General features: G+C 37.7%; 1 long non-coding RNA gene across 4 annotated transcripts in view; it reads left to right on the forward strand.

The window, feature by feature from the left end:
* Window positions 1–15,152, forward strand: part of LOC117668190 (uncharacterized) — a 36,781-nt gene that overhangs the window by 8,523 nt on the left and 13,106 nt on the right. For 2 of the 4 annotated variants that reach the window (XR_015729368.1, XR_015729369.1), the window contains exon 2: window positions 7,932–8,051. This is a non-coding gene — a long non-coding RNA (uncharacterized LOC117668190). Of the gene's footprint in view, window positions 1–7,931; window positions 8,052–9,740; window positions 10,250–15,152 lie in introns of those variants that run through there. The other 2 variants (XR_004592213.3, XR_004592212.2) reach the window with 2 other exon arrangements.

A 15,152-nucleotide genomic window follows, 5' to 3' on the forward strand; every position in this document is an offset into this window, starting at 1 on the left:
AAGAAAATCGAAAGATACAAAGGACGAATAAAACAATATCGTGAAAATGTTCAGAAGAAATCAATGCCTTTTCTACTGGTCACTTGATGAAAGTCGAGACCATACTAATGTTCACCCATGTAAATAAAAAACTTTGAACTTTTGGAAACAACTGTGGGAAAACCGAGTGGAACATGATAAAACTACCTCCTGGATCAATGATACTCAAAAACAAGCAACACGAAACAAAGTGGAGAATATTGTAATAACAACTGATATGGTTGCAAAACAAGCAAAGAAGGTTAAGAAATGGAGTGCACCTGGCCTGGATGAACTTCATGGATACTGGTTAAAACACCTAACCAGCCTCCATCATCACATGGCCACTCAATTTGATGAAATGCTTCAAAATGCAACAAGCGAAGAATGGTTAACAGCTGGCCGAACATACTTTATAATGAAAGAGCAAGAAAAGTGCACAGAACCAAGCAATTATCACCCAATTACTTGTCTGCCAACAACAGACAGACTTTTTACAAGAGTACTGGCAAATTCAGTATTCAATAATCTGATGAAAAACAGTTTGTACCCAGTAGAACAAAAAGTAAATTACAAAAAATCAAGAGGAACAAAAGATCAACTGCTCATTGCCAAAATGGTACTAAAAAATGCAAAACAAAGAATAAATTTAAATATGGCATGGATAGATTACAAGAAGGCATTTGACACATTACCCCACATCTGGAGTAACGCCTGTCTAGAAAACTTTGGAATCCGCAAAAATATTTGTACATTTTTTAAAGCAAATATGCAAAAATGGAAAACAGATCTAACAGCAAATGGGGAGAACATTGGCAAAGTCAACATCAGACGAGATATCTTCCAAGGGGACTCACTTTCGCCACTACTGTTCAACATCACATTAATTCCACTGACAATAATCCTATGAAACACAAAACTGGGCTACCAAATCTCAAATCAACATGGCAAGATAAACCGTTTACTATACATGGATGACTTAAAACTGTATGTGAAAAGCCCCACTGAACTTGAATCAATACTAAACACAGTTCAACTGTTCAGCAGCAACATCAGAATGAACTTTGGAAAATGTGCTATACTATCCATGCAGCAAGGAAAAATGGGAAAAAATAGAAGGAATAGAACTGAGAAATGGAAGCCTTGTGAAAGCATTAGCAAAGGATGATGGTTACAAATAGCTCGGCATATTGGAAGCAGATTACATCTTGAATGGAAAAATCAAAGAATCAATGTGAAAGAAATACTTCAGGAGGGTCCGCAAAATATTAAAATCAAAACTGAATGCTGAAAACATAATTAAAGCCATTAATACATGGGAAGTTCCAGTGATACGCTACCCAGCTGGAATCATTAACTGGGCTGTGACTGAACTGGAAAACTTGGACCGGAAAACGCGCAAACTTTTGAATATGTACCATGCTTTATATCCACAAAGTGACATTGACAGGTTGTACCTGCCAAGAAAAATAGGGGTCAGAGGGCTATTGCAAATCCATCAAACTGTAGAAGAAGAAAAATGAAATTTGAATGATTATGTGAACCAAAGTACAGAAAGATTGCTGCAGGCTGTGAAAATGGGGAACATTATAAAAACAACAGAAACAAAGGCAGAATATAAGGAAAAACAGCTGGATGACAGATTAAATGGATGGAAAACCAAAGCTCTACATGGACAGCACTTGAAAAACATTGAAAGAAAGTGTGATAACAACTTGAGATGGGCATGGCTTAAGAGAGGAACCATCAAGAAAGAAACGGAAGGTTTAATACTTGCTGCTCAAGAACAAGCACTACAAACTAATGCCATGAAAGCGAAGATACAAAAATCCACTGACAATCCAAACTGCCGACTTTGCAACAACAAAGTTGAAACTGTTTCACACTTAATATTTGAGTGCAGCAAAATCGTGCAAACTGATTACAAAGCTAGACATGATCGAGTTGCTAAATTAGTCCACTGGTCATTATGTAAAAAATACAACATACTGTACCTGTATCCAAAAAGTCATGGGAGCACGAAGTGGAAAAAGTTATCAAAAATGAGACAGTGAAGATCTTGTGGGACTTTTGAATACAGACAGATTGTCACTTAGAACATAACATGCCAGATATCACGGTTGTTGAGAGCCGAAGTGTACAGTTTATTGATATTGCTGTACCAGGAGACGCCAGAGTTGAAGAAAAAGAACTGGAAAAAATCACAAAATATCATGACTGGCATCGAAACTACACAGCTATGGATTAAACATGTAACAGTGATACCCATTGCCATCAGGGCACTTGGTACCATGTCCAAGAATTTTACAAAACACATCAAGAAATTGCAGTTTCCTGCAATAACACTAGTAGAACTGCAAAAAACTGTGCTACTCAGAACATCATATATTTTAAGAAGATACTTGGTTGATAACTAGGATGCTAGCAGCAACCCGTATCTACCATTAGCACCAGTCAATCGTATTTATGACACATTTTTAAATGTTCAGTTGACTGAGTTTCATGTTAAATGAATAAAATAATAATTGCTTATCCATTTTAACAAACCTCCCTTATATCATTAGTCCTTTTCTTATATTTTCATGTTTCTAACTTCTGTTTTTATTAGCTAACCATTGATAAAATAAGTCCCATATCAAAAAGTATTCAGTTTCTTTCTTTTCCTTAATTGCAAGTGTTAGTCTATCCATTTCTGCACATTGTAGGTATTTTTTTAATCACATTTTCATCTGTAGGGATCTCTTCACTTTTCCACTGTTGTGCAAATACAATGCTAACTGTAGTTAATACATGTAAAATCAAGTATGTGTTCCCCTTGTTATACTTATCCGGTAAAATGCCCAACAAAAATATTTCTGGTTTTAAATCTATATGTTACTTTATCATTTTTTCCAACCATGTATATATTTTTGTCCAAAAAGCTTTTGCTTTTGGACATGTCCACCACATATGATAATATGAACCAGGTATCTGTTGACATTTCCAACATTTAGCAGACATGTTCTTAAACACCTTTGCCAACCTTGTGGGTGAAAAATGGCATCTACAGAATATTTTATAAAGATTTTCTTTATATGCAGTTGACATCGTTAATTTATAATTCCTATCCCACAATTTCTGCCATTTATCTAACTCTATTGTATAACCAAATTTTTTAGCCCAGACTATCATTGTCTCCTTTACTTGCTCACCTTCCATCTTGACACTTAGTAGATAGAATAAGGGACGTGGTGGCTCAGTGGCTAAGATGCTGAGCTTGTCGATCAAAAGGTCGGCAGTTCAGCGATTTGAATCTCTAGTGCCGCGTAACCGAGTGACATCCCATTACTTGTCCCAGCTTCTGCCAACCTAGCAGTTCGAAAGCACATAAAAATACAAGTTGAAAAATAGGGACCACCTTTGGTGGGAAGGTAACAGCGTTCCGTGCTCCTTTGGCCTTTAGTCATGCTGGCTACATGACCACGGAGATGTCTTCGGACAGCACTGGCTCTTTGGCTTTGAAACGGAGATGAGCATCGCCCCCTAGAGTTGGGAACAACCAGCACATATGTGCGAGGGGAACCTTTACCTTTACTTTTAGATAGCTACAGTATATATTTTCTTTATTAATTTTTCATCCATCCCTGTTAGTCTAATTCTGTTAATTCTTTATAAAAAACATACATTTTAGCATCTTTCTTATATCAAGATTGTATCTGCACTTGTGGCAGATTTTATATCCTTAAAGGTATAACATTGCTAGATGATGTCAGAATAAGTGAGAAAAAATACATTAAAAATACCTACTGTAAGTACAAATCTATGTTTCTTATTTGTAAAATGTCGCTTTAGTGCTGTCTACTTCTAATTAGTGAATTATTCACTAGTCCTGAAAGATTTTTCAGGCACCTGTATCAGATTACATTTCATTTGTACAGTACATATCCAACTTTCAGATCGTGTTCCTAATTATTTAGGTGCATGGAGGAAGCATAGCACAACCTCCTTGAATCACCTACTCTAAACAAACAAAAAAATAATAAAAGTGCCCTTGAAATTCAAACCCCAATTTTTCAGATCAAAGCAATTAGATTTGACTTGACCATTAGAGTCAAATTCCTTTTGCAGAACAGGGTGAATTCTTCCATCCCTCATTTTCCTTTCATGTGTTTGCATGGACTGCATCCCAAAACAGGATGTGATTGTACAGATTCAGTCTATATTTGTAGAATGTTTTCAGTGCAAGAGAGCTGTATAGATATCCAGCTAAATGTGCTTTTCCTCCTCTACTATTTATATTAACGTTGGAAGTGTTAAACAGAAAGATTAGACAAGTCTCAGAAATTAGAAAAGAAAATACAAATTATAGGCTTTCGCAGGTGACCTGGTATTTATTTTAGAAGAGCAGCAAGAAACTGGACCCAAATTAATAAAATAGAAGAATACAGTGAAGTTGTAGGATTGAAAATAAATAAAGAGAAAACTAACATATCAGTTAAAAATGTTACAAATAAAAAAAAAAGAATTGATGAAGGAGATAAATATTCAGATAGTCAAGAAAGTAAAATACTTAGGAATTCAATTAACAGCAAGATGTGCAACTATTAAAGAAGATAATTATACTAAGCTGTTGCAACATATTAAACTAGATCTGGAGAAATGGCAAAACTTGCACTTATCGATAGTAGGAAGAATAGCTACAATAAAAATGAATATCTTGCCAAGATTATTATTTTTGTTCCAAACAATTCTGATAAAGTTAGAAAAAAAATACTTTGAGGAGCTAAATAAAAGGATGTTAAAATATCTTTGGCAAGGGAAAAGAGATAGAATAAGACTGAAAATGCTACAAGACTCCAAAAACAAAGGGTTGGGTTGCCAGATTGGGAGTTATACTACCAAGCCTCTGCACTTACATGGGTGAAAGAATGGATAAATCTGAGGCATAAAAGTTTATTAATTTTGGAGGGATATGATCTTCAACTTGGGTGGCACACCTTTCTATGGTATGGGAAAAATAAAATACATAAATGTTTCCACAGACATTATGTTAGAAATGCTTTGTTGTTAGCATGGGGAAAAATCAAAGAAAAACATTATATGAAAATACCAGTCTGGCTTTCCATGATGGAGGCACTGATACATCCGAAAGATGTTAATCTGGAAAAACATATAAGATATAAAGACATTTTGAATGAAAAAGGGGAACTTAAAGCTAAGCAAGAGTTGAACGATCAAGTGATTGATTTCACATGGTGGCCGCAAGATATGAGAAAGATGTAAAAGTGTATGGTTTTTATAAAGAACCAACAGAATTAGATCAGATATTATTAGGCACAGATGAAAAGCTAATAAAAAAATGTACAACTATTTACTGAGTATTAAAATGGAAGAAGAACAACTGAAAGAAACAATGATAGTATGGGCCAAAATCTTTGGATATACTATAGAGTTAGATAAATGGCAGAAATTGTGGGACAGAAATTATAAATTAACGATGTCAGCTGTCTATAAGGGAAATTTATATAATATGTTTTATAGGTGGCACTTACCACCAGCAAGATTGGCAAAGGTGTTTGAAAACATGTGCTCCAAATGTTGGCAATGTAATCAGTTACCGGTTTTGTACTATCACATGCAGTGGACATGTCCAAAGACAAAAAAATATTGGACAAAAATACATACCGGTAGGTGGTTAGAAAAAATGATAAAGCAACGTATTGATTTTAAACCAGAAATATTTTTGTTGGTTATTTTATCAGAAGAATATAATAAAGGGAATTCATGTTTGATTTTACATGTGTTAACAGCAGTGAGAATTGTCACAACAAGCTGTGTGAGCTGATCACAGCCTTGTGATCATATTCATCCAAACAAGATGAAAAGACATGCCCTTCAGAAGCCAATCATAAACTCCTCCTCACCCATTGGAGGTGGGGTGTATTGTAAGTGGAGAGCAGAGATAACTTATTATGCATTGCTGGCATTAAGATAGAAAAGCTGACATGAAGAAACTTCTGTCTCTTGCATTATTGGTGCTCTTCTTATCAAGACTTCCCCTTACATATGAAGGTATGTCTCTGAACCTAGTCAGCAGCAATTATTTTAGAATCCAGCATCAACACTTTTTGAAAACAAATCTACTCTTATGTTAGAGAAGAGGAAACTTAAACAAGGAGTCATGATTTGAGAGTGCAATGGATTTAGAGCCAATTTTTACTACTCAGGCAATGCTCCAGAACCAAAGAAGGAAATGATGGGTCAATTTAAATACTTTTATTGATTTTTAATGTTTGGGCCCTTGTTGTTGTCCATGGGGTTTTTTTTAAAGCCATGGGATTTTTTAAAACCTGAAATAGGATATATTGATATTTCACAGAAGGTCCAATAATTGGGAAAGAGTTTAAGTGAATGTATATCAAAAAAAAGGGGGGGGGGAGAGAAGGGATATGAATCAAACTTTTCTCTCCATGTGATCTATCAAAGCACTTGCCCTCATAAAATATAAGTAGGACCTGGTGTAGAAGTAGGAATTTTAAAAGTATTTTGCCACAGATTTCCAGGGAATGGATTTTTGTTCTCAGTGAGTCAATGAAAGTTGATAGGCAAGAAGTTCCAATACTATTATTGATGGTGGTGGGTCAAACAGACAGCGAGATGTTTAGACTGGATTTCGGAGATTTATCCACCTTTCGAGTCCTGCCAAAGAACCTGGGATAGACAGATGTTGTGTGATGGTTTTAGGGTATTGTTGCAGGATGTACGAGACCGCCTTCTGCCACCAATAGCCTCCCACCGGCGAGTACGCTCGCACAGAGTGGGCCTCCTCAGGGTGCCGTCCGCCAGACAATGTCGGCTGGCGACCCCCAGGGGGAGAGCCTTCTCTGTGACGGCGCCCACCCTCTGGAACAACCTTCCCCCAGAGTTACGTATAATAACAGACCTCCGGATTTTTCGTCGGGCCCTGAAAACCTATTTATTTCAACTAGCTGGGCTGGCTTGAGCTAAATTTTAAATTGATTTTAAATTGGGGGTTGTTTTACTTTACGGCCAAAATATTTAATTATTTTAATACTGTTTTTTAAATTTTGTATGCTCTGTTTTTACTTAGGCTGTGCACCGCCCTGAGTCCTATTTGGAGAAGGGCGGGATAGAAATTTAATTAATAAATAATAAATAAATAAATGTAAACTGTTCTGAGTAAAATTGCCTTTTGCAATTGATCGATGGTTTTGTCAATGCCATTGGTGTTCAAGTGGTGGTCCAGATGTTTTGGGATTGGTACCTATTACTTTTGGTACTATCTTTGATTTCTTATTATTTATCCTTTCCCTCCCACCCTCTCCCACCCCCCAAAAAAACCCTTGCTGGATAAAATCATCCTATATACTCACCGTTGTGTGGACTTTCCTTGGATATTTCTCCTTGGCTATACTTTGTAGAACGAGCAACATATCTATGCAAATTCATGGAGATAGTGATCTTATAAATACTGGTGTTAAGCCCTGTTTTCCTCTGATATCCATCAAGAGAGAAAATGACATTATAAGATCTGATTTTGGTTCATGTGGAAGGCATTGATCTGAAGAGCTTGCTTGCAGAGGTCAACATCTATGAAAGGATGGTAATGTCTTAGGGGCAGAAAATGCAGTTATAAGGTGTACTTCTGTTTCTGCATCACTTTGATAGGTGGTATGGTGCTGTGGCTTTTGCTATGGGGAAAAAGAAGAAGAGGTGCAGCCAGATATTTTGAAAAATATTTTCATAACCTGTTTTGGTGGGTCAGAATAATGTTTCAGGAATGATCCTAAGTGAACTTGGCTGACTTGGACAACTGTCCTGCAAAATATAAATTAAAATCTACTGGATTTACTGATCTACCGAGATAAATAAAAAACATTTTTTTTAATCTTGAGTTTCACTTTTAAAAATAGATTGGAAAATAAAATGCACAGACTGCCTCTTTCGACTTCCAGGCCACGCATGCACCCATAAACCAAATTCTTGTAGCATTGAACATGGACAGACCTGCTTCAGACAGACAGTCTATTTTGGTAAGTGTTTAATGGCCATCCCATAGCAAATCCTGATTTTCTTTGAGCAGTTTGACACAGCAATAAAGATTACATATGTTTGTAAGCAACAGACATTTCTTCTCATCGTGGCTAACCATCAGTGCATCTTTAGAAACTTTCTCAGGAATGTTAATTCTCACAGGTCTCGATGGAAGGTTGTTGAGTAAACCTAGGACTTTAAAAAATTGAGGGGGAGGTGGGGGGGGGAAAAGGGGTGAAAATGTAATTGTAAAACTTTTGCAATAAAAAAATTGATCAGGGAAGTTTCTCAAACTTTTTTTGCTATCCTGATCGAAGTCAAAGGGCCTCAATGAAAATTAATCAGAAAAGATCCCACTAAGATAACAATAGGACTTATTTACCAAGAATGGTCAGAATTTCTCAGCAGAACTTCTGAATATCCAGCTTCCAGTTCTGTTTGTTGAGTTCCCTAGTTAGTTTTCCAAATCAAGGAAAGCATGTAAAGCAGTGGTGGGTTTCAAAAATTTTTACTACCGGCTCTGTGGGTGTGGCTTGGTGGGCATCGCTTGTGGGCGTGGCAGGGGAAGGATACTGCAAAATCTCCATTCCCTCCCTAATCCAGGGGAAGGTTACTGAAAAATCCCCACTTCCTTCCGATCAGCTGGGACTCAGGAGGCAGAGAATAGACCAGGCAGGATCAGTCAGAATTTTTACTACCGGTTCTCCATACTACTCAAAATTTCCACTACCGGTTCTCCAGAACTAGTCAGAATCTGCTGAAACCCACCTCTGATGTAAAGGATTTATTGATCAGAGAAAATGAAGAGGGGATTTGCTATGACATAATTTTCCAAGCAAGGAAGTCTGTGGGTTACCTTGAGAATCTCAGTAGCCAGAGATTTTACATTTAGAAAAAGGAAAAGCTTCATCCATTTTTATGGTTTTATAAATGCCATGCTCAGAATGAATTAATATGCAAAAGGACCCAATCTGAGATGGTCACCAGGATCAAAAGTTTACTCTTTCAAGTTTTCGGGCTCATGCTGGAGCTCATCATCAAGGAAGTCTTCTCTCTCTAGAACATGTGCTACACATTGTATTTATATGGTTCCCAATTGTGTGTAGCTTGTGTGTTGTCTGGCTAGCTAGCGTCATCAGTTGGTCCCAGTGATCAATTCAGACTGGATCCTGCAACATTTTCCTAAGACATGTATATTTCTCTTCATAGCAATAACACTTAGCAATAGCACTTAGACTTATATACCGCTTCACAGTGTTTTACAGCTCTCTCTAAGCAGTTTACATAATCAGCATATTGCTTCCAATAATCTGGGTCCTCATTTTACCGATCACAGAAAGAGGGAAGGTTGAGTCAACCGTGAGCCAGTCAGGATCAAACTCTTAGCAATGTGCAGAGCTAGTCTGCAATACTGCATTCTAACCACTGCACCACCAAGACTCTTTCATTCATGATATATGGAATTTTTACACTGCAAAAGTGTAAACTTTCACCCCCTACAACTGCCCAAACAAATAGAGCTATTTGCCTCAAGAAGCCCAAGAAGGAATGAAGCATGCAACCTCTTATGCTGTCTACAAGTTGTGAGAGGTTGCTTAGCATCAAGGCATGCTAATAGAACAACAAGGAAAATCTGTTCCTGAAGCCACAGTTCTAAGAGATAAGCTAAGATCTCTTTTCTTCTACAGGACGGGTTCCATTATATAGCAAAATGGGTTGCGCTGAAACTTGTATGGCGGTCAAAGAGGAGAAGGAGAAACTGAAGATCTCTGAAACCTTTACTTGCTGCCATTTATTTAACCATTGTAACGCATAAGAGAACCTGCAACTTGGAGCTCGCTATGTGAACAAAAAGATGGAAATGTGTACAGTATCCAAAAGTACAGCCTCTGTGGAAATACTGTTGAAAGCTCTATTTTTGGCTACTCACCCAAGGCACGGTAGAGAAGGATGGCAATCGAGAACCACAAACCCTTGCTCATGTTTTCTTTCCTTCCGGCTTTTGTTACTTTGAAATAAGATTGAAGAATTTGGTGGATCTTTAATTGTATTGATGAAGATGATCCTGACCTGTTATCAAAGTCAGTATTAACTCACACAGACGTACTTTCAGAGCAAGTCACAAATGGATGTGAGTTCTCTGAAGGTGGTGTTATAAAGGCTCCAAAATTACAATAAAAATCTTTTGACCAAGAATCCCCAATAGCCCTGTACAGTTTGTTCTGTACTTCGTTGTAGGTTACACCTGAATACTTGATTAAGCTGTTATGAAAACTTTCTTAATCAACTGGAAACACATTAAAATTAGACTCACCCATAGACATGATTGGCCTTTTGGTAAGACTCACATTCCCTTAGGACCCTTCTTCCCACCTCTGTGTGAATCTTATGAAAACACTTGTAAGATTTCCAAAGGTATTGAAGACTTTCTTGGGCCAAACACATGCCTTGAAATTGCCAAATTAACAGCTAAAAGAAAATCTGAGGCAGAAAACGAGAATATTTTGGGTGGAAAATCTCTTTATTCCACATTCTGCTGCTTTTATGCTCCAAGTGGTGCCCTTTTTTGTGAGATCTGGTACTGGCTACCAGCTTACTTGCTTCAAAATCGGTTGAAACGATTGATGGAAGTCATAGAAGCTATGATGACAGCCTGAGTGCCTCTGAAGGCCATCTTGTTTATTTTATTTTTATTTTATTAGTTTGTCAAACATGTACAGAAAGCAGATGTAAATATAGACATGGACCTGAACGAAAGAAATTACATATAAATGGGGACAGTAGGACAGGGATGGTAGGCACGCTGGTGCGCTAATGGTGAGCTCTGGGGCTTAGATCATTTGAGATGAGTTCTCCTAAATCCTTGACAGAGTGAGGGTCGTCTACGAGGTTGTTTCCACCCAACTTGTATTTGGTGTTCTGATTTTTATTGCCAATGTGTAGGACAGAGCATTTATTAGTCGAGATTTGGAGTTGCCAATTGTGTGACCATTCAGACACATGGTCAAGGTCGCTTTGTAGGGTAGCAGTATTGTCAGTGCATTGAATAATTTTACATCATCAGTGAAGAGGATGCAGCTGCTTTTAATATGATCACATAAGTCATTAATGTAAAGAAGAAAGAGTGTGGTTCCTAGAATGGTGCCTTGGGGGACACTGCTATTAACTGGTGCCGAATTTGATAGGGTCCTCCCTATTTTGTTGTCTGTTTGACAGGAATGCAGCTATTTGTGTAGGGATCCAGAAAGGCCGTAAGAACTTAGTTTTAACAGTAGTTTGTTGTGCACCACTGAATCAAAGGCTTTGCAGAATTCTATGTAGATTGTGTCTATTGCTTTACCCTGGTCAAGATGTGTGGTCCAAATGTTTCTGCAGTGTAAGAGTTGCAAATTATAGGACAATTTTTTTCTGAAACCAAATTGCTTGTTAGAGAGTAGGTTGTTTGTCTCTAAGTGGAGGGTGATAGATTGGTTTATAATTGACTCCATGACTTTACAGCAGTGGTGAAATCTAAAATTTGTTACTACCAATTCTGTGGGCATGGCTTGGTGGTGGTGATGGTAATGTGACTGGGTGGGCATGGCTAATTTTTTTTTTTTACTTTTAAAAGCATTTTTTCTACAACCTCTTCAGTGAAGAGGTTGTAAAAAAATGCTTTCAAAAGGCTCTGACGATCCCAGCTGAGTTGCCTGATTGGCAGAGACATTTTTTCTTTTAAATGCCTCTGACAATCAGGCAACTCAGCTTGGATCGTCAGAGGCATTTAAAAGAAAAAAAGGGGTTTTTTTTCTTTTAAATGCCTCTGACGATCCAAGCTGAGTTGCCTGCTCGTCAGAGGCATTTAAAAGAAAAAAAGTCTCTGCCGATCAGGCAACTCAGCTTGGATCGTCAGAGGCATTTAAAAGGAAAAAAAAGGTTTTCTCTTTTAAAAGCCTTTGATGATTCCAGCTGAGCTGCGTGATCATCAGAGGCTTTTTTTTTACTTTTAAAAGCATTTTTTCGGCCAAAGAGGTTGTAGAAAAAATGCTTTTAAAAGTAAGAAAAAAGCTTCTGATGATTGTGCGGCTCAGCTGGGCATGCGGGGGGGAGGGCAGGGATTTTTGTTAATGGTTCTACGAACCACCCGCCTCCATCGCTACCAGATCGGGCGATCCAGTCCGAACCGGGAGCATTTTACCCCTGCTTTCCAGGTGACACAGCACAAGGACATTGGTCTGTAATTTTCTTCTAGACTAGCATTTCCCTTTTTAAAGCTAGGTATGACCGTGGCTAATAACCATAGGTCAGGCAAGGAGTTGGTTCTGACAGATACCTCGTAGATTGTGCATAGAGGTTCAGCTATTGCTGTGGCAAGTTTTTTTAAGAAGTAGGCACATAATCATAATCTGGGAAATCAGTGGGCTTCCTTGTTCAGACGGTTGGCCACTGTGACAACAGGTATGTTTTGGGTAATGTGGCCCATATCTGAAGTGATATCACTTTTTTGCCTTCATGTCTTCCTGTAGCCTTACAGGTAGATTGTGTATTGAAGCATCCTTCACCTTCCTTGTATTTGCTCCAAAATAAGATAAGATGTTCGATTATGAGAAAGAGAAAAACCCAAATATAGAGAAAATAATATTAAACATGCAGAATTCTGGAATAGAAATAAGTTAGTGAATATCGCTACCTTTATAAAAACTGCATAAATAATATTGGATTTTAAGTCAAGACAAACATAGGCTACACTTCAGTGCTGGACATTGCGAACATTTTCTTAATCAACTGGAAAATACACTAAAATTGGACTCACCCACAGATATTATGCTCCTATTGGTAAGACTTAAGTTCTGTTAGGACCCTTCTTCCCCCCTCTGTATGTATCTTATGAAGACACTTTTACCATTTCCAGAGGTATTGGAGACTTTCTTAACATATGCCTTGAAACTGCCAGATTAACAGCTAAAAGGTGATCTGAGGCAGAAAACAAGCATATTTTGGGGAAATTCTCTTTCTTCTATTCCACATTCTGCAGGTTTTCTGCATAGTGAAGATGAAAGACCCCACTCCAAATGTGGTCCTTCATCATCACCATGAAATATGATGCTGGCTTCTAGCTTGCTTGTTTCATAAAAGGCTTATGTTATTTATTATTGTATAATATTGGCTAAAATGGCACATGCAAAGCACAGCAGAGTGCTTCTGGGGGCCTGGCAGGGCAAAAATGCAATGCATGGAGGAATCAGGAGGCCAAAAATGCCCATATTCATTCTATAAGATGCACCAAAATTTTCACACACTTTTAGGGGGGGGGGGAAAGGTGCATCCTATACTCTGAAAAATACGGTAGTTGATTGAAGAAATGTCACATATTATGTCATTAGTTTCACAATTTCATTTCATTTAAAGTGTGTGTGTGTGTGCATACACACACGCAAACACATATACATACACATACACATTTTCCTGATAAAAGATAAGAACCGGTGTTTAGAAGAATGAACAAGTAAAGACCAAAGGATTACATTTCTTGCAGTTCATGCTTCTTCACTGGAACCAGAAAAATGTCTGCAATATTACAGCCACATCCCCAAACAAGCCATCACATCTTTACAGCAATGGACTAATCACATCATTCTCTAAAGGGCAACCTTTAGACGTTTGGAGAAAGAAAACAATTGAAAGTACCAGAGAAAAATATAGGCTGAATTGAGGGTGATGTTGGAATAACATGCTCTGCTTTTTTATGGTGTGTTGCAGAGGTCACGATCATCACAACATATGCTTTGATTAGTTGTCCCTTCTTGAATTGAACCATTTATATTACATGGCATGTCTGTCATAAGGCACCCTTGAAAAAATATAGCTTTAAATTGTCCACCTGAAAAAGAAGAAACTTGATTAGCACATCTCCATCAAGGCTTGCACAACAAACCCTGAAGAATGAAGAAATATCCAAGAAACCTTCTTGGAACAGCTTCCCCCTTCCTGGTACCATCCCCACCCAGCCCAAGCTATTGGTTTCCATTCTTGATTTGGATGGGAATTCTTGGAGTTGAGATGTAAAACAGAATGTACATGATTTGATCGCTAGAAATTAGAAATGACATACCCAACACACACATTTTCTTTCCTACCCAGAGCAGAGAAAACAAGGGGGATTGTATTTTTAATAGGATAATGTTTGTCATGTGCAGGAGGAATATTTTTAATGGAAAAATACCAGATTTTAAGTAGAAACATACATACCTACAAAATGTTTGATAATGTTACACGGTTGACCCGGTTTGGCAATACACGTTTTTGATGGTTTGTTACTGATGCACCTTGAAGTTTTCAACAAATAATTTTTGCACTTGATGCAGGTAAGAGCTTCAGCGGCTGAAAAAAGAAGGAAAATCAAGGTTGTATGAATATAATTAATATTTAGTTTAATGAAAAGAAGAACTAGGGATGACATGATAGTGGTGTTCCAATATCTCAGGGGCTGCCACAAAGAGGAAGGGGTCAACCTATTTTCTCCAAAGCACCTGAAGGCAGGACAAGAAGCAATGGATGGAAACTAATCAAGGAGAAAACCAACCTGGAACTAAGGAGAAATTTCTTGACAGTTAGAACAATTAATTAGTGGAATGACTTGCCACCAGCAGCTGTGGGTGCTCAAACACTGGAGGTTGTTAAGAAGAATGTGGATAACCATTTTCCTGAAATGGTATAAGGTTTCCTGCTTGAGCAGGTGGTTGGACTGGAAGATCTCCTAGGTCCCTTCCAAACTCTGTTATTCCATTATTAATCTTGACCATTTTTTCTATCCATTTTTAAAATATAAAACTGAGCTGAAACTTCCCTTCAATTAAATCAATGATACAATTGTCAAAAGATCAAAAGAAATGGGACATAAAGCCCCATTCAGAAATAGTTTGCTCACTTACAAGCAGTGGGATGGCTGGTGTATGGCTCAGCTAAACAGACAAAATGAAGGAAATGAATTATGTACCAACAAATACACCCATTGCAGCAACAGAGTGGAAAGCCCTAATTTTGGCTACTCACCCAAGACAGAGCAGAGAAGGATGGCAGTTGAGAACCACAAAGCCTTGCCCATGTTTCCTTTCCTTCCA

Source organism: Pantherophis guttatus, chromosome 9, assembly GCF_059756535.1.
Source record: "Pantherophis guttatus breed Tessera chromosome 9, ASM5975653v1, whole genome shotgun sequence".
NCBI lineage: Eukaryota > Metazoa > Chordata > Lepidosauria > Squamata > Colubridae > Pantherophis > Pantherophis guttatus.